We start from the raw sequence: 19171 nt of genomic DNA on the forward strand, positions 1-19171 counted from the left end.
ATGTGGTTCGACTCCAGCAAATTCTGTTCCAACTGCTGTGGGCAGCTGTTTGAGAGTCTTCATTAGCTGAGAGGTTTATAGACTTCTTACAGGCTGGGTCCAGGGTTCAGAACCGGCATCGATTTTATTGATGGAACTGGGTTTCCTTTTTCTGGATCTCTTCTGTGCAAATTCTTCCCTTGCCTTCTGGCTTCTCTGGTTGTCCTGTCTTCCTTTTCCAGAGGCCGGAGAGATGGCATTTTCTCTAGGAGCTGTGCCATGCTGCAATCTCATCCTGCCGTCAGGCCGAAGCCACAAGGACAGGAACCATCCCTTGAGAGATTCTATTTCCAATCCTCTGGTCTCATGCAAGACAGGCTTGCTTCTGTTCACTCTTTAAACCCAGAAGGTAGTTGTTTTATGGTATTCTGCCCAGAATTTATAACAATAAATAGGTGTTGGAAGGTGGGTTCACTGAAAACTTACTCCACCATATCAAAAGTTAAACTTACAACATCTGTTAGATATATCTAGTATCTTTACATTCTGGCCTTGATATTTCAAAGTCGTGTTCATATTTTTTGTTTTCATCTCTCTGTAGTGCATTCGGGGTAAATTTATTGAATCTATCTTCTCATTTATGAATTAGCTATTCAGTTTGCAAGGAATCTCTTTTCCCCCTCCCCACTTTCCATTTATGTTAACTAGTAGAGCTTAAGTAAGAAATTGATGAAAAATAATAACTAAGGAAATTAATAAAGACGGTTATAATCCCTTTGAGGAGAATAATAATGGATTCACCTACATTTTGTTTTATTTCGTTTATCATTTCCCCTTTGGGGAATATTCCTTTTTTTTTTCTTGCGAAGATTTCCTTTTGCTTTTTTTTTTGTACTCTATTCTTGATTTCCTATATCCATATCCCAAACAGTACAAGATAGCATAATTTATCTTTGTAAATTGCTTTCAAAAATCATTATCATCTTACTAATTATATTGTCTGAAAAATTTGCATTGACTCTAGTCACATTTACCACAGATAAAACTCCATTTCCTGGATGCCTGACCAAATACCAGTTTCAGCCAACATTGTCTGCATCTGCCCATATAAATCATTTCATAAATTAGAGTCTGCATTCCTCACAGAAAATGGATTCGTTTTTGAATCCACACAAAATAAATCATAAAGGAGAGTCATGAAGTTAGGATTGCAGCCTAATTTTCATTAAGTTCCTTCATTAACATAGTTTAAAGCTTCAATTCATAATCAAAATATTGTAAAATTATGCCCATCTTCATTGTTATTTTTTCTTCTTCTCATTTAATCCAAATATACTAGTCACTTAGAAGGTTTTCCTGCTTTTGTTTTCAGGGTCTTCGGGCATTCATCAGCTGCTTAATATCATTTATGACTTTCAGGTTCCTTTATAGGATCCTGCAGAAAGTTAACAAGTATTTTTGATATTTTAATGTGAAAGGGGATGGAGTTTGGATTCAGTTACAATATCAACATTTCAACTATCACAGTCCTTATTCATTCTTTTAATATTAATTAGTTCGTTAATTCATTTAACATTCATTGAGTGCTTACCATGAGTGAAGTATTTGATGGTGATAAATGTTATGTTTTCTGTTCTTAGTCTCACAGTCAAGTGATAGAGACAAATACTGATACATTCGAGATATGTGCTGTAAACGAAACATGTGCATAGGAAGAACATCTTCACCGGCCATTGTCAGTTAAATGTCTGATGCAAACCTAAATCACTTGGAAGGCTGTCAGGAATCATTGCTCATATCACTGACGTTATCACTTCCATAGCTGCTCAGTCTTTGTTTCTTTATTGGCTAGGAATTATGTAAATTGTTTACTCTTTATGCTTAGAAGGTAAGGATGATTGTTTCTTATAAAATTTTTTTTAAACTTGTCCAAGCATTTTAAACAGTGTAAAGGGTGAGAAGTAGGAATGTCACATGTCACAGTGTATCAGACTAATGAGATGTCTAAAAAAGACTCAAAAACATACAGCCTGAAAAACTCTTCTTCACATTCATGTTCTTGATAATTTTTTTGTTTATACTATTGCATAAGCAAAGAAAGCTATTTCTTTCAGTAGAATCATGGGTCATCTCAAGGTAAGCCATTATTCTATAAAAACATTGTTCAGAAATAACCTAATTAGGTCTTATAACCACATTTCTAAGGGCTACTGTTCCGTTATTATGTGTAAAATATAGGAACACTTCCCAATAAAGTGAAAATGAGGAAAACTGATAACGATATCTACAGGAGTAAGCTAACAATTTCCCAGACAACAGAGTTATATATTTTGCATTATTGTACTGAAGACCTATAGGCTTTGATTACTTGGAACTGCCTTTTTTTTTTTTTCCCCTGCCCTTCCTAGCAGAGCTGCAGATTTAATTTTATCGGTATGAGAAATATGAAGCTAGGGAATTTAATAATTGTTTCACTAGGTAAGGGATGAAGTAAATTCCATTGCCTTTCGTTTGATTACAATCTTCCCTGCTGGTTTAATTAAAAATATCCATGTGAGGAAGAAGAAACATGGTAGAGGATCTAATTGTTTTATTGTATTGGATGTAGAGTAGGAATAATGAAATTGAAAGTTTATAGTTGTAAAACCTAAATGTTTCATGTAAATCTAAAATGCAGACACAGGTCAGCTATAGACAAATGTCAGTAGAGTAGATTCAAAATGCACTGCAGGCAGAAAAGATGACATTTATCAGTCATCCATACATCAGTAACTAAAACAATTTTAGGGTTGTCTAGACAGGCATTTATTATTTCTTAAATTTAAATCTTTAGCAGAAGGACAACAGCAGGCATAGTATCTATATTTAGTTTCACAAGAAATGAGAAGAAGGCCTAGGAAACATTTCAAAAACATTTGCAGGGATATATAGAAAAAAGTTTCATTGCTCTTACTACATATTGGAAGCAACTATGTGACTCGATTTGTTTTCTCTCCTACCATGACATAGGCCTGAAAAATTATACAAAAGACATACACATAATTCAGTTTTCTGATCTTTGGATAATTTGCCAATTACAATGTTTTAATTTAAAATAGGAACCTTTAGTAACATTTTCAAGCTTTAAAAAAATTTGTCATTAAATTAGAAAATTGTTTTTAATACCAATTTTGAAAATAGTAAAATTAAGTAGCAGGAAATGAAATGTGCTAACATTATGAAAACATCATCCAAAACTTTTTCCAAATACAAAGCCAGGAAAGGATTGTGAGAAATAAAAAACAAACAAACAAAAAAACAAAAAAAACCAGGATGGTGTGTTGTAGGGCTATAAATTAGCTTTCAATCAAAGGGAAAACAAAATTGGACAGGAAATTTTATTTAAATTATATTTGAAACTATCAATTGGAAGTGTAGTTAGACAACCTGATCTGTAAAATAACAATTAATTTGTCACAAAATTTCTAAATGGAAAGAATGGAATAAATCATATATAAGAGGTTTGGGAAGTTAAAAACAAAACACAAGAGAAACACAAAGAAATAAACAAAGCACAAACAAGATAAATCTCAACCTATCAGTGGATGGAATATTCTGGAATTTTATTTATTTTCCTGCTGCTATTTTATTTTACTTTTCACTTGTAATTACAGCTTTTAATGGTATAATTTATTATTATTGAATAAATTTGCTAGTATTAATATACCTTTCTACATGTGTAGATATCTAGTCTATCAATTATTAGTCTTCATCCTTATCTACCATCAAGAGTCTATAGGTTCCAATATTTTTCACTGTTCAATGCTAAAGAATTCCTTCTTTTCTTTTTTCTTTCTTCATATTTTTCAAACAAAATTTTTGATTTTTTAAGACTTCCTTAGTTTGGGTCCAACAATTTTTAAAAAACTACCAATGAACTTGATTTTCTAGCAGTGATTTATTTTAGGTATACATTTTTTTTGTGTTTGGAAATCATGGTATTTTAATGCTATCTATTCTTTGGCTTTCCAGGAAGTGCATTTTACCCTCTCCCCCCAACACATACCCCAGATATCTGTCTTTGTGATGAACATTATTGTGCTAAATGTATTACATGGTGCAGATTACCTCAGTCCAGTACTTCTAGATCTTATAGCCGTAAATCACAGCTTTTAAATATTTATAACATTCCCTTGAACACTTAAAGGAGAAAGCCAAAATAAAATTTTTCATTTGCTCTTAGAGTAAAAATTCTTTTGTTGGTTAAAAAATACTAGTTATTCCCTCCTCCTCTTCCTCCTCCTCCTCCTCCTCCTCCTCCTCCTCCTCCTCCTCCTCCTCCTCCTTCTTTTTCTTAAGAAATTAAGTTACAGCAAATAACCCCACTTAAATCTTTGGTACTAAATAAGTATGCCTGAGTGTTCAGCTTTGCCTTTATTAGCATCAAAATAATGGCAAATAGGAAGATCCTTCATATGATCTAAGGTTCTCTTTTTATCTTTTATTTTTTATTTCACCTGGAATTACCTTCAGCTTTCAATGTTATCATCAACTTCCCTGTTTTCTTTAGGCAAAAAATTTGAGGCAATACCCACTCAAATATCCAACAAATCAAATAAAACAATCCCAATTCCATGTTTTCCTATATAAGACCAGCTACAATACACACTTCAAATGTACAAACATAAAGTTGGTTTCATGTTCAGCGAAGACACCTTGCCCATGAGCAGGGACCATTTTCTAACATCTAGAGAGAAAATAATATGGTCCTAGATTTAAAAAAATAAAACACACTAGTATCCTAGCATTCCTTAGAATTTCTCAGGACATCATAAACCAATTTGGGGTTCATGTCCAAGATTTTTATGGCAAACCTGCTTTGCTATTTTACGGTGGGAATTTCTTAGCTTTTACTCGTTATACCTGCTTTACCATCAGTATCCACTAGGTGGAGATAAAATTATATATTTTTTTAGGCTTAGGACAACTTGAGCATTTATGATGCTCTATGAAAAAATGTTCATCTTCCCAATTGAACATGCACCCCTTAATTGGTTGCTGTTTCATAATACTCTTATGTCAGTCTGTATTTTTCCTGAATATTATTTTTATTATCAGTCCACATTTCTTTCTTTCTTTCTTTCTTTCTTTCTTCCTTCTTCTTTTTTTTTTTTTTTTGGTTTTTGTGTTTTATTATAGATTCTAAAATATAGACCACTGATTGAATTGACTTAATTTTTGTAATTTCCTTTACCTATGAGAAAATACAATTGGATGAATATTCTCAATTCCAGAGTAGAGTTAAATGTAATCCCTAGCATTATTACAGATGCTGTGAGACTAAGCACAGGTTGTTGGTAGGGATTTAATTGGAGGGGTTAGACAAGAGGTAGGAGATTTTCCTATTTTCTGAATCAGGTAAGAATGCTCCACTTAGCTCTATGACTACTAGGAAGCAAAGGATATCAGAGCAAATTAAGTGGTTACCAGATCCTGCAAGATCCCTAAGTCATAAAGATCTGTCTATTTTCTCTACTTTTTTTCTTCTCTCTGCTTTCTTCTTTCTTCTCTTTCCTCTCTCTCTCTTTCCTTATCTCTACATCTACCATTTGGATACCCATATCCATGTAGGTGGATATAAATAGTTATATGTATGCAGACATATACACATACCTAAATTTATATTAGAATTTTATACAATGCAATTTATGTCATATATGCATACTCAATAAACATACATAGTTAAGAATTTTATTTTAAAAAGGAAGAAATAAAAGAAGTATCCACTTTTAAGAGGACTCCTTTTGTTGCTCTCTTTCATGTGGATGCTTGTTTGACTATTTGCTAATTGCCTATTAGATCTCTAAGCATTTTATTTCCTCCTTCTTTCTTATTTTGCTAGAGAACAGAATGTTTCCTGTGAATCGTGTTCAAGTGCTTTCCGGGAACCTGTGACTTTAAACTCTTCAGGCAGAAGGCAGAAGGGTGCTCTTCCTTACTTAAGAACAAGCTAGATTTAAAACAAAGAACTTATAACTGCCTTAAATCTAGGGATGGCAAGATTTCCAGAACTAGTTTAATGTGAAGCTCTGAGTTACCAAGCACAGTAACTAACCCTTGGAAGACAGGATCTCTTACTCTCTTCCTAAGAAACAAAATTCTAAAGTTCAAGGATCTCTCTGACAATAGCGCTTCTTATCTTTTGTGACATACGCACACAAAGGTTCATTTGTGAATGACAGCACCTCTACCAAAGTCTTGTAAGAGCAAACACACAAGAGCAAAGGAAACATGATTACTTTGCTTTTGGTAAATTGTTTAAGCTCATTTAGTACATTTGATCATATGTAAATGAACTCAGTGTCTTTGAGGTTTGAAGAAATAGTTTTCTCTCATTCTCTGTGGTTATCTGTGTGGATGGTCCTTTAATTCTAGGTTACCATGCTCACAGTAACTTTAGCCAGCCATATGTCAAGCAGCCTGTCATTTTTAAAAATAAAATAGAATTTTGTGATATGGAAAGTAAATAAATCATGCTCAATGAAACACAACCTTTACCAATTTGAGTCTTTGACCAATCCATGTTGTTAAAATCAATGATATAATTGCCCTTAGATCCTAAAAGCTTTTTAAGCCTAAAGCATTTAAGGCAAGTTAGTTTCTCAAAATTTCAAATTGCTTCCAGTTGGTAGCATTAGGGCAATAATAATGTTTGATGGGTTTAGGCTTTTCATTTAATTCTTAATTGGAATAGAGACAAATGTTACTGATTGTGAAAATGTTACATCATATAACCAAATAAAATAAATCATCAAAAAGACAAATGGTGTCAATCTTCACACTGGTATAAAGAAATAAAAAGTAATAAGTAATAACATACTATTACTGTTTGAGAGTAGGCACATGGGCTTAATACTGAGCATTTCTTCACCATTCCCACCCCCCATCCCATATTTATTGGCAGTCTTTTTAAGACATGCAAATAATCAAAGAAAAAAACAAAGAAAATAACTGGATAATGTATACTATTTATATTTTTGATGCTTAGAAATATCTTTTATGCACTAATGTTATGTACTAATACTGTTTTGGTACAGAAACCACCATTGTTATTGACAATGGCCCCCAAACTGCAATTAATATCAGTATTCATCTTCCTCAGAAATGATAAATTCAAAAGAATAGTGTTTTAATATATCTTAAAGGGACAAAAATCATCATGAAGTTCAAGTCATTTTTCCCAATGTTTTTTCTGCTCCATGCTGACCTCCCATCACACACACACACACACACACACACGCACACACACACACACACAAACACACATGCAAATGCACACACACACACACTCTCTCTCTCTCTTTATTCTTTCATGTAATATTGAAAGCATAGGAGTAACAAGAAAGTTTCAATACTGAATTTCTGTGAATCTGGAGTAATTCTTACTATTGAGTTATGGTTTTGTTATTCAGAGAATCAAGAGCTGGTTTACATTCATTATCTCAGATTATGAACTGGACTATGTGAACTGAAATGAAAACATTACTAAACAACATTACTAATCTGACAACATTACTAACATGACAACAACATCACTACTAATGTGACTTTGACCAAATAAACTACTCCTCATAATTTCACCTGTAAAATTAAAATGATACATACCTGATTTTAATATTAAAATATTAACTCAATTTAATATTGAGTTAATGCATGCAAAATTCTTAGAAAAGGGTCTGGAACTCAAATGTAAAATGTTACTGATGATGATGACAATGGTGATGATGATGGTGATGATGATGGCAGCGACCATGGAATCTGGAAATGTTTTAGCATTTCTTGGCATTAGTTGACTTATTTTCAAATTTTCTTGCATGGTATTTGGCACTTTTATATTATCATTTATTCCTTTCTCTTTTTTTTTTTTTTTTTTTTTGTTGTTGTTGTTGTTGTTTGTTTCCCGGAAGTATTGAAAGCTTGTAGAAAAAAGACAATGTGACTTTTCCAAAATTTTAAGCCTTATACATGAAATAGAGCTGAGGGTATGGAAAACAATCATCATTGAAAAGACCCATCATGCTTATTCATCACACATGCTACCTAAAAAACAACAGTGCACTAACAATGAGAATGGTCTCTATTCAAAATTAAGAAAAAAATAACAGAGGCCCTTGGTGGCTCAGTCGGTTAAGCACCTGACTCTTGATTTGGGCTCAGGTCATGATTTCACAGTTTGTGAGACTGAGCCCCATGTCAGGCTCTGTGCTGACAGCACGGGGTCTGCTTGGGATTCTCTCTCTCTCTTTCTCTGCCCCTCCCCCACTTGCATACACTCTCTCAAAATAAATAAATAAACAAACACTTAAAAATAAAAAAAGAGAAAGCAATAACAATACTTCTATAATAGCTACAATTTGAATAGGTAGATTTAAAACTATTTTTCATTTTGTTTTATTTGAACCCAAAATAACTGTGTAAAGTAGGCATCATTAGCTCCAAATAAAAAAAAAAAAATAAGGCAACAGAAGCTCACAGACTTAAATAACTTGCCAAGACTCACTTAACACGAAATAGTGGAACTGTGTCTGGGAGGCAGGTTTTCTATCTGTGGAGCTCCCACTCCTAAATAGATCATTAGGACTTAAATGGACCTTCACATTTTCTAGTCTAAATCATTATTTATTCATTGAGAAGATGGAGGACAGAGAGGAGAAGGACCTGGACAACGTGAGAGAGAAGTAGAATCAGGACAAGTCTCCTTCGTTGTAACTTATAATTCATTGGCCTTTTTTCTATACTACAATATCCTATAAACTGCATTTTAAATGGTTTTTTTCCTAAAAAATTTGAGAATGTCTAAAGCTTTTTTGAAACCCTCCTAATACTTATAATATTGCACAATTGACCTGATCCTTTGAGTTGGAAACAAGAAAATGGTTTCCATGCGCTGCCTGTGAGGAAGCACAGAGCTTTATCTCGTAAGATCCCACATTCTGTTATTTGTACAGTGGGGATAGCAAATGAGGTTAGCAGTGCCTTATAATCACGGTTTTCTCAATTGTATGATTCTCACAGACCTAATCAGAAGCCCTGTAGTTTGCTTTATATGGAGCCCCAGGTTTTTTTCCCCAAATCCCAGTAGAGGGGATGCAAAGAAGGTAAAACTTCCTCAAGCAGTGATGAACCAAAGAGACATTTCTTCAGGAACAATGCATTTGTTTACAAATACTACCTAGGAATTTATATCTAGAGTCCCTGCAGATGACCATAGTAGAATAACATTTTCCTAATGACAACTTTATTTGCATGTCAAATGTAGATGGATAATACTACCTTGAAGAAATCAAAATTTATGTCTCAGGTTTTGGTACGTGGAGTACCCTAAGACTTCATTCATTTAACAGAGGCTTTGAAGATAAACATTATCAAGTGAATACAAACTGAAAAGTCTAGAAGGATGCACTTAGCCTTCTCAGACTGAATTAAATGTGATTCTCTGCAAAACTTAGATTTCTTTCATTTACTCATTCATTCATTTTCATTCATTTATTTAGTAATATGGATATTCATTCTACAAACATTTATGGAGTCTACCAAATATACAGGTCTGTGCTAAGTGCAGCTAAGGAACAAACAAACAAACAAACAAAAAGGTATGGGCTTCTCTCTAAGAAAGCAGGTGGCAACTGTAATATTAATACAAATAACTGTTTTATAAAATTGAGACCAGTAAGTGTCATAAGAGCTCATTTTAAGCAAGAATTTTGGAGGTTTTAAGAAACAAGGGTGTGTTCTCAAGGAACGAAGAATTGGCGAATGGTTCACGAAGGAGGAGAGTTCTGGTTAACCAAAAAGAAGATAACCTGAGTTTGTGCAAATAGAGGTCAGGGCAATTAAAGAAAAGGGCACAAAATGAATGTCAATAGAAAGTCAGGCAAACTAGAGGGTAGTGAAGATTAGTGAGTCGTTTATTTTGACTAAAGCAGAGAATAATTCAATAATACATTGCGAGAGGGGCACCTGGGTGGCTCAGTCAGTTATGCATCTGACTCTTAACTTTGGCTCAGGTCATGATCTTATGGTTTGTGGGTTCAAGTTCCACTTTGGGTTCTGTGCTGACAATGTGGAGCCTGCTTGAGATTCTCACTCCCTTGCTCTCTGTCCCTCCCTCACACTGTCTCTCTCTCAAAATAAATAAATAAACTTAAAAAAATTAAAATATTAAAAAAACAATACGTTTGAAGAAAAGATTAAAAAGAGGTTGTTTTGTTTTTAAATAAGCAATTTTATGCCTCGAAATTTATCTTGCATATATACTTGCTCCCTTGAGCAATGACATCTATAGACTATAGCCTTTGCAGTATTACTGAAAATTTTAAGACACCTAAGCACTCATCAACAGGTAAATAAATTATAGTACTCCTATGCAATGACTGAGCAGCTATTAAAGCAAATAAACAGATAAAAGAAACATCAAAAACAAGTCTAGATCTTTTCATATGTATGGATAATGCTGCAGCCTTCAAGAAAATTAGTGTCAGGTGAGAAAAAAAAACAACTCATGGAATGATGCTCATTGTATGTAATTGATTGTATAAAAAAATCAGGATATAAACATCTATGGTTAAATACATTTAGACTACCTCTGGAAGTGTACCCTGATAAAAGTGATTGCCTCTGGGAAAGGAGGCTGGGCAGTTGTTGGGAGAAAGAAGTATTTTACACTGAGTGGTATTTAATGTACTTTAAATGTTATATATATTCAAGTACTTATAATATGTATCATTTAAGGTTTATCTGGAGACAGTTGGTGGAAAGTTAAGTTTTTGAAAACACAATTGGAGAAAAAATAAAATACGTACGAATTGGAAGCACCAGTGTTGAATTTTTTTTCTTTAATAGTAAATGTCCTGGGTGCGCTCGAAGGCAGAAGTGAGGAGATGGATGGATGGAGAGGAAATGAAATAGAAGGTAAGTGAAAATTATAGGATTTAGGGCAGAAGTAGAATGGCTGGTATCTTACAAGACAAATGTTCTTTCTGTGTCGTGTCTAAACAGAGCCACTGAATCACATGTTTTGGACAAAAGCTGATGGGTTGTTCTCTGGTTTGTTTTTCTATCAACAGCAGTGATTGGGGAGATGTGTGACTGAGTGTTTTACCTGGTGCAAAGGTGAAAGTACAGTTGCTTTAAGAAAATGGTTGAGTGGTTGAGGTCTACAGTTGAATGACTGCTTCCCTAGCTGCTACTTCCTCATAGAACATTTTGTTCATAGCCAACCAGGTGATGGGGGACTTCAATGGGAAGGACTGGGATGGAAACTTAAATAAACTTGTTTGCCGTTCTTAAGGGCACGTGCTTTTCTCATCTATTACTTAATTGATAAATCTGTGGCAGTTCCCTAACCTACCCACTTGTTGTGAGGATAAAATTAAGTCAATATACTGACACTACTTTGGAAGAAAGTATAACATCTTATTCAAAGACAGGTAGAAGACAAAATATAGATGGAGAAGATTTTGCCTAATTATTTTAGTCTCCAAAATAAGTTGCACTGATGGCAAAGTCTGAAATTAGGCTGTGGATTATTTGGTTCACATCAGATAAACATTTTAACGTTTAATATAAATGTGGGTACTTTACTGCATTCACTCTGAAGATGGGCAGGTAAAAAATAAAATTTGTTTTTGTTGTAAAACAAAATCCATTTGGTTTTCATTTATGTGGATCTTAGCATAATGTTGCATGCATTATTTGGTGGGTGAATGGTATTGTTGAGAGGCATTCTGGAGGGTTGCTATGACCTCCACCCTCTCCTGTTCCAAATTTTTGAACCAATTTAAACATAACTGAATAAATATCCAAAAAGTGTTAAATAATGAAAGATTAGTAGAGCAACAAGAAGGTCATTTTTAGTCATGGTTTCTGATATTTGGGGACTAGGGAATAAGAATCTTGGGGCGCCTGGGTGGCTCAGTCAGTTAAGCGTCCGACTTCAGCTCACGTCATGATCTCAGAGTTCGTGAGTTTGAGCCCCGCGTCGAGCTCTGTGCTGACAGCTCAGAGCCTGGAGCCTGCTTCACATTCTGTGTCTCCCTCTCTCTCTGCCCCTTCCCTGCTCATGCTCTGTCTCTCTCTGTCTCAAAAATAAATAAACATTAAAAAAAATTAAAAAAAGAATCTTGATTAAAGAACTATGGAATAAATAAAAAGAAAACACTTTTGGGGTCGTACTTAGCCTGGCATTTATTCTCTTTATTTCAGATCCACAGTAGACTACAGAAGCTGACTCTAGAAAAGGGTAGAAGATGACATTTTGAAGGTAGAAAATGCATTAAAAGAGTTGAAAGTCTTTCTCTCTCTCTCTCTCTCTCTCTCTCTCTCTCTCTCTTCCCTGCCCTACATCTCTCTAGCTATCCATCTATCATCTTGTATCTGTGTATCTATGCATGGGTGTGTATGACATATTAAGTAAGAAAAATAACTAAGGCAACGTAACTTTCCCTAATAGGGTAAGTATTAAACTTTGAACAGTTGGTTGAAGTGCAGAGTCGTAACTAATTGAAATTAGTATATCAGCTCTGGTAAAATAAATTTGACAGTAAAATTGGGACTAGCAAATATTTCTTTTAATATATAAAACTTCAAAATAAATAAATTAGAACCCGAATTATGACGAACATTGCCCCAGCCATTGCTTGTTAAATATATCACCATTACCTCAGGGAAATATTTCAAAAATTTCATTCATTCAGTCAAACACTACCTTTGTAATTCTTGTTATGTAAGTTTGCCATGTCAGAAGTATTACTGACTTCTTTATAATATTTTTAGATCAATATTAATTTGACTTAGAATTTTTAAAAGTAGTTTCTTCCTACACAAGGATTTATTTGAAACTTTAAGTTTGATATTTTAGTTATGTTGCTTCTAATACAGATACAGTGAATGTATAACTAATAAATAATATTTACCTGTTTATCTTCTAAAGTTGTGTTGAACACTGTAATTTAGCCATAGTTATTAACTTTGGCATAGTGAGAAGAGATAATTACAAAAACCCATTATTTTGACTGTTGCTAATCTATTTAGTAAATATAAACTTTATATGTGTAAAGTAAACAATATAGATGTAAAGAAGTAGCACCAGAATTCTTAGAGAGGAAAGTAGCTTGTAGTGACTTTAGGGAAGGTAGTGAAACTCTGAAGGTCTAGGCAACAAATAATTTGGTTCTCAAAGAGGGGATATAAAGAGAGGAGAAAGGAAGAGAGATTGGGGCATGAGAGACAGTATGATTCAGGGATGGCTTTAGCTAAAGCCAGGGTAAAATCTGTTACGGTGTAAAAAATATTTTACTCCCCACCTCTCCTTCCCTCTGTCTCTCTGTCTCTCACTCATTGTGCCCTCTCTCTCTCTCAAAAAAATTTTTTTATAGCACAGAGAATAGTCACCAGGTAATGTATTGACAATGGGTTGTGCAGTGCTCTATGGGAGAGAAATGGCTCTCTTTCTTGTTACAGTATAAACTATTTCTCCCTTCCCACCTCTCCCAGTAAAGTCTCAGTGAAGTCACCACACTGAGTGCTAATTTGTGTGAATAAGAATTAAAGAGGCTGGCATAGAAGTATGGTCCCGGAGACACAGGTGACTATGGAAAGTTACATTTTTTCCCTAGGAATTTCAGGAAATACATGAAGGACTTTGGACTCTCCCAGTGTGGAATTCAGGGGTATGAGATGATTTCAGACTCCTCAGGGTCAATTACATTACACTTAGTGCTTCTATTGCATATAGAGTACATTCAGTTCTCAGCTAGTTCATTTTTGATTTTGGTAGTTTTCGTATTGGTCCCAGAAAATAAGTGTTCGAACTTGTAGGAAAAGACAATGAAGTCAACTGGAACTCATAACAATTGCAGTCACAAGCTCAGACTTCAGAGTAGGTTGATCAAAACATTAGCATCCCTGAGGAAGCTGTTTATGTGTGGGTACATCACAACTAACAGAGCTTCCTCCTACTCACTCTACAGAGGTGTAGTGGTTTTCGGCGGGGTATTACTGGAAGCAGACTTTGAGACAAAGCTGCAAGCACAAATAGCTTATTTGGAGTGTGAAGTAAACACTAGAAGGAAAATAAAGAAGCAAGTTTATTCTCCCAAGGAAACTCAGAAATGCACTTACCTCAGAATTATCCCACCCAATGGCAAGCGAGCTGGGGGATTTATACCCACCTCTTAAGAGTCATTACTTAAAGAATAACAGGGGGTGTTAAATATTGATTTCACCAGTATGTCCAGCCTGTTTCGTGTGGGCCACTCGGGCATATTTAGCCCACAGACAGCAGACTAACAACCAGGAGTTGGCGGGAGTATCCTGACAGAGTAAAGTCTGCAGGATGTGAGCGTCCTTCACAGGAACTAAATAGGCAAGGTTACCTCCCTCCAAATGCCAGAAGGCTAGGAAGAAAAGGGATCAGAAAACCAGCAGACTTTCCTAAGGCTACTATATATCACAGTGCCACAAAGTTGCTGGGGTATTAACACAGCACACACATGCATACTAGTAACAGTTGAGTTGGTTGGTCTGATACTTAGATTTTATGTAAATGTCCTGTCACACACTAATCGTCTCCTGACTACAGAAGCAGTTCTAAATTTGTATACAAGGTGACTTGCATAATCTTCACATCACTTTAGCACTGCAGAATTACCGTATTCAATTTTAGGTGAGAAGGCTAAGGTTGAGTATGGAAATGGTTCCATGATCCATAGCAGCAAAACCTGCATATGAAGACAAATGTCAAGACCATTGTCCTTTGCACTTTTAAAAGTCTCTACCTTGGGGCACCTGGGTGGCTCAGTTGGTTGAGCATCCGACTTCAGCTTGGGTCATGATCTCATAGTTTGTGGGTTCGAGCCCCGCATCAGGCTCTGTGCTGACAGCTTGCTCAGAGCCTGCAGCCTGCTTCAGATTCTGTGTCTCCTTCTCTCTCTCTGCCCCTCCGTTGCTCATGCTCTGTCTCTCAAAAATAAATACATGTTAAAAAAAAATTAAAAGTCCCTACCTTATAAAAGATTGAGATGTATGGTCCTGTGTAGGTTAAGGAGAGAAGAAACTTTGGTGGTCCAAGGATATGATATGGGTAAAACAGGATATAAAATGAGAAATCATAAAGCAATTGTCTTTGTCTGTTTTGGATGTTATGACAACATGCCATAGTCTGGGTGGCCTAAACGAGAGACATTTATTTCCTCATGGTCCTGGAGCCTGGAGGTTCAAGATCAGGCTACCAGCAGAACGGGGTAGCGGTGAGAGCCTTCTTCCTGGCTTGCAGATGGCCACCTTCCTGCTGTGCCCTCACCTGGTCTTTCCTGGGTCCATGTGCAAGGAGAGAGGGAGGTCTGGTGTCTCTTCCTCTTCTCATAAAGGCACTAACTCCATCATGAGGGGGTCCATTCTCAAGATCTTGTTTAAAACCCAATTAGTCTCTAAAGGTCTCACCTCCAAATACCATCACACTGACGGTTGTGAATCAAACGTCTGGATTTTGGAGAATTTCAACAATATAAGGAGTTATTTACAAAAATATATTTTTGCAGAATGTTCATAGGTATTTTATAGAACAGGATGGAGAACGGAAGTCAAATAAATTAGGGAAATGTTAAGTTTAAGCAATGTGACTTTGGTTAATATATATTTTTAAAAAATTTATTTGTTTTCCTGCAGGACATTTCAGATTTTTTAACATGTTAAATTATATTGTGGCTAGCCAAGAAGAAGATAGAGTATGTCTTTCTCCCAAGATTATTTGATTATAATCCCAAGATTATTCCCCTACTTTTCATGGAATATATTCCGAGTAGAGATCCTGAGCTCTTTTATACTAGATATCTTCCCCCACACATAAATACTGTTCAAGTTAATTTGTTAATAAATTTTCCATTCTAAATTTCCTAAATTAAGTACTTCTAGATTAAGCATTAGAAGAATTTATGCTTCCTTTTCAAAAAATTGTGTCAGGTGAACACATTGCCAAAAGATAATTATAAATGTCAGAGATGGGTTCATACGCGGATCTATTTAGTGATTAAGGCCACAAACTGCCCACTATCATTTTCACACTTGCAATTATTCATAATTTCAGACTTGTCTCAGGCAGATCAACTAAATTTCCCTTGAAAAATGGAGAAGGAAGCCAGTCCCATTCAGTCACAGTCCAGAAGGAATTCCCTGATTTCAAGGACTCACATGACACGATTTCTTTTTACTTCCATACCTTGTGTATCTTTTGGTAAATCACCTTCTATATTCCTTTATTTTTTAATTCAAATTAATGAAGTCCGACAGGGAATTCATTTTCAGTTTCTTCAAAATTCTCTTCAGTGGTACAGAAGTCTTCCAAATCACAATAAAACCTTTTTTAAGGTCTTTATTCTCTCTCCTAGACTGAAGTGACACTCTGAAGTTTCATATAATTTCTAGTCTGCATCTCATAAAATACTGGCAAAATTTATCAATTCAAATTAAATAGATGTAGCACAGCGTAATCTTTCTCTATTAAATATGTCACTTTTTGCAATTGTTTCTTAATATCCCTCACAGCTTCCATCTAAGATTAGCACTTTCTTTGCTGCCAGAGTTTCACTAACCTACTGAATTATTCACTGAAGCATAACCTTCAGATATCAGGTTAGAAAGACCTTGATTATGGCAGGAAGTGAACTGTATAAACCATTTTTCTTTAAAAGAAAATTTCTCAGTATAGCAAAGTCTGAAATGAGATAAGTATTAAATGTGTGTAAAAATTAAGTTCCTAATTGATAGGAATTTAGCCAACTGTGACATTCCTGTATTTTGTTTATTATAATGTATAATACCGTCTTAAGTACCGCAAAGCAGCATAAAAACATGTGCATTGTTATAGTGGTTTATGTGCATTGCCATAGTGGTTATTTAACCTGAGAGGACACCAGGTGTAATGAACAAAATTGTTGTGTGTTAGATCACGCAATGTTTTACACACTCTCTGAATATTCAGCATAATCTTTAAAAATTGTATGTCCTCTTTATGTTCTATTCGCTTTTTTTTTCCTTCACTAGAGCTTTGGTTTAGTGTCCTGTACCACTAGAGTTCATGGTGAAGTCAGCAATTCACCACGGGCCTCCCTGCAGCAAATTCTATTAGTAGCGTCCATTGCTTTATCTCAATTCGGTGCTGAAAGGTTATTAGAATACCGACTGAGGAGACAACACTCTTGGAACACCTTTGCTAGTGTTGAAATCAGAAAACTCACCACTCACAAATCAGCCGCTTCATGACCAATCCACTGGGTACCCAATAGCTAAAGTGCAACACAGCAGTGTGTTCCTACTAGATGAGAAGAAAATGCATAGAGACAAACACTAGTCTACATTTATCTACATTTATTCCATCAGCCATTGGGAGAGATTTTTTTCCTGACAATATATTTGACCTAAGACAGCATTCAAATGACTTTCCAAATACTCAGGTGGAGCATATATATTTTAAATATCAGTCTACTTATTAATGTTAGGCTTCTCCTACCATTGCCAGTGTTGTAAAAGTCAACACAACTTAAGAATGTCAATAGCGAGACATGATGCATTATTAAAGAGTGTGCTTTGATCAGATTTTCTACGTAGACTTGCTGTTCAGATGGAGGCAATAAACTAAGAAACATTTTTCACCATGAATCAATGTAAATGGTATAGACAACATTAACAATTTTCTTTTAATGTTGCCCACCCTATCCCCACCAAAACTACTGATTGCATTCTCTTCTAAAATTTTAATCTGGTTGAATGATTATTTGAAAGGCTTTTTATAAGCACTTAGGGAAGGGCCAAATAAGCATGCGAAATGACAAGTTGCTCAGACCAAACAGTGCACTGGGGGAGAAAGACTCAAGAAACGTGCTGGTAAAAAGAAAACTGTGAAAACGCTTTTTCCTTAAGAAACAAAGAAAATCTTATTAGAACCAACATCTCAGTATTTTGTGATTTTGTGCAGGTTAAAAATTCAATTATTATACATTCATACCAACAAAATGTTTTTAAATTTTTTTTTCAACGTTTTTTATTTATTTTTGGGACAGAGAGAGACAGAGCATGAACGGGGGAGGGGCAGAGAGAGGGAGACACAGAATCGGAAACAGGCTCCAGGCTCCGAGCCATCAGCCCAGAGCCTGACGTGGGGCTTGAACTCACGGACCGCGAGATCGTGACCTGGCTGAAGTCGGACGCTCAACCGACTGCGCACCCAGGCGCCCCAACAAAATGTTTTTAATGGAGAGAAAACTATCAGAACTTGGAGGTTTTATAAGAGGTTGCACATGGTTTATTAGAGTACAAATGCATAGTTTTTCTTTTTTCTCTCTATGAATTTTTTTCATCCCATAAGTACTTGAATTATTGGATAAATACAGTAAAAAAAAAGTAGAAGAAAAGATTTCCCCTTTTATTGCATCTATGCCATACCTTGCCAAATTGATACAGCTTCCTTTTTCTGCATTTGGCACTTGCATCTTTTCTGGGTGGACTATGAATTTAGAAAATCATAGCATCAACATATGAATGTGAGAGACATCATATGAATTAGAAAGATGCAGTTCCATCACCTGGTAATGACGTATGGAGCCATTGGTCATATTCCAGGAAAATTCCCAACAAACCTTCTTCCATTAAACAAAAAAATGTGGGATAGAATTAAATTACAAAGAATTTTCCTAGTGATAATTCTCAGCGTTGGGAGGCTATCTAGAATTGCCCTCTCGTTTACAATGATTAAACCCCTAAATAAGTGCAAAAATGAGTAGGACCCTGTCTAGTCCTCAAGAAATTCTTTTATGGAGGTGTTCTCAGTCTAGTCCAAAAAGATGTGCTCCATCTAGCACAGGGCTGGCAAATAGAGTTATTTTTCTTATGTTCACATCACTCATACTTTTATTGGTCCTTTTTCTTCTGGTCTCAAATGTGACTCAAGAATCTTTCTTGACAAAGTGTAGATTAGCCTTTGACTTGAGATTGCATTGCTGTCTTTGATTTAATGGGCAGTCCGTATTCTATGATATTTTTACTGTGTCTGACATTATGTATTCAGGATTTACATGGATGGGAAACAAAGTGCGAGTGTTAGTTATGTCAGGAGAATGCCTCAGTAGATTGCTTTGAGGGCAAAGAATTTAATTGTTCT

Source organism: Panthera onca, chromosome F2, assembly GCF_046562875.1.
Source record: "Panthera onca isolate mPanOnc1 chromosome F2, mPanOnc1 haplotype 2, whole genome shotgun sequence".
In the NCBI taxonomy this organism is placed as follows: domain Eukaryota; kingdom Metazoa; phylum Chordata; class Mammalia; order Carnivora; family Felidae; genus Panthera; species Panthera onca.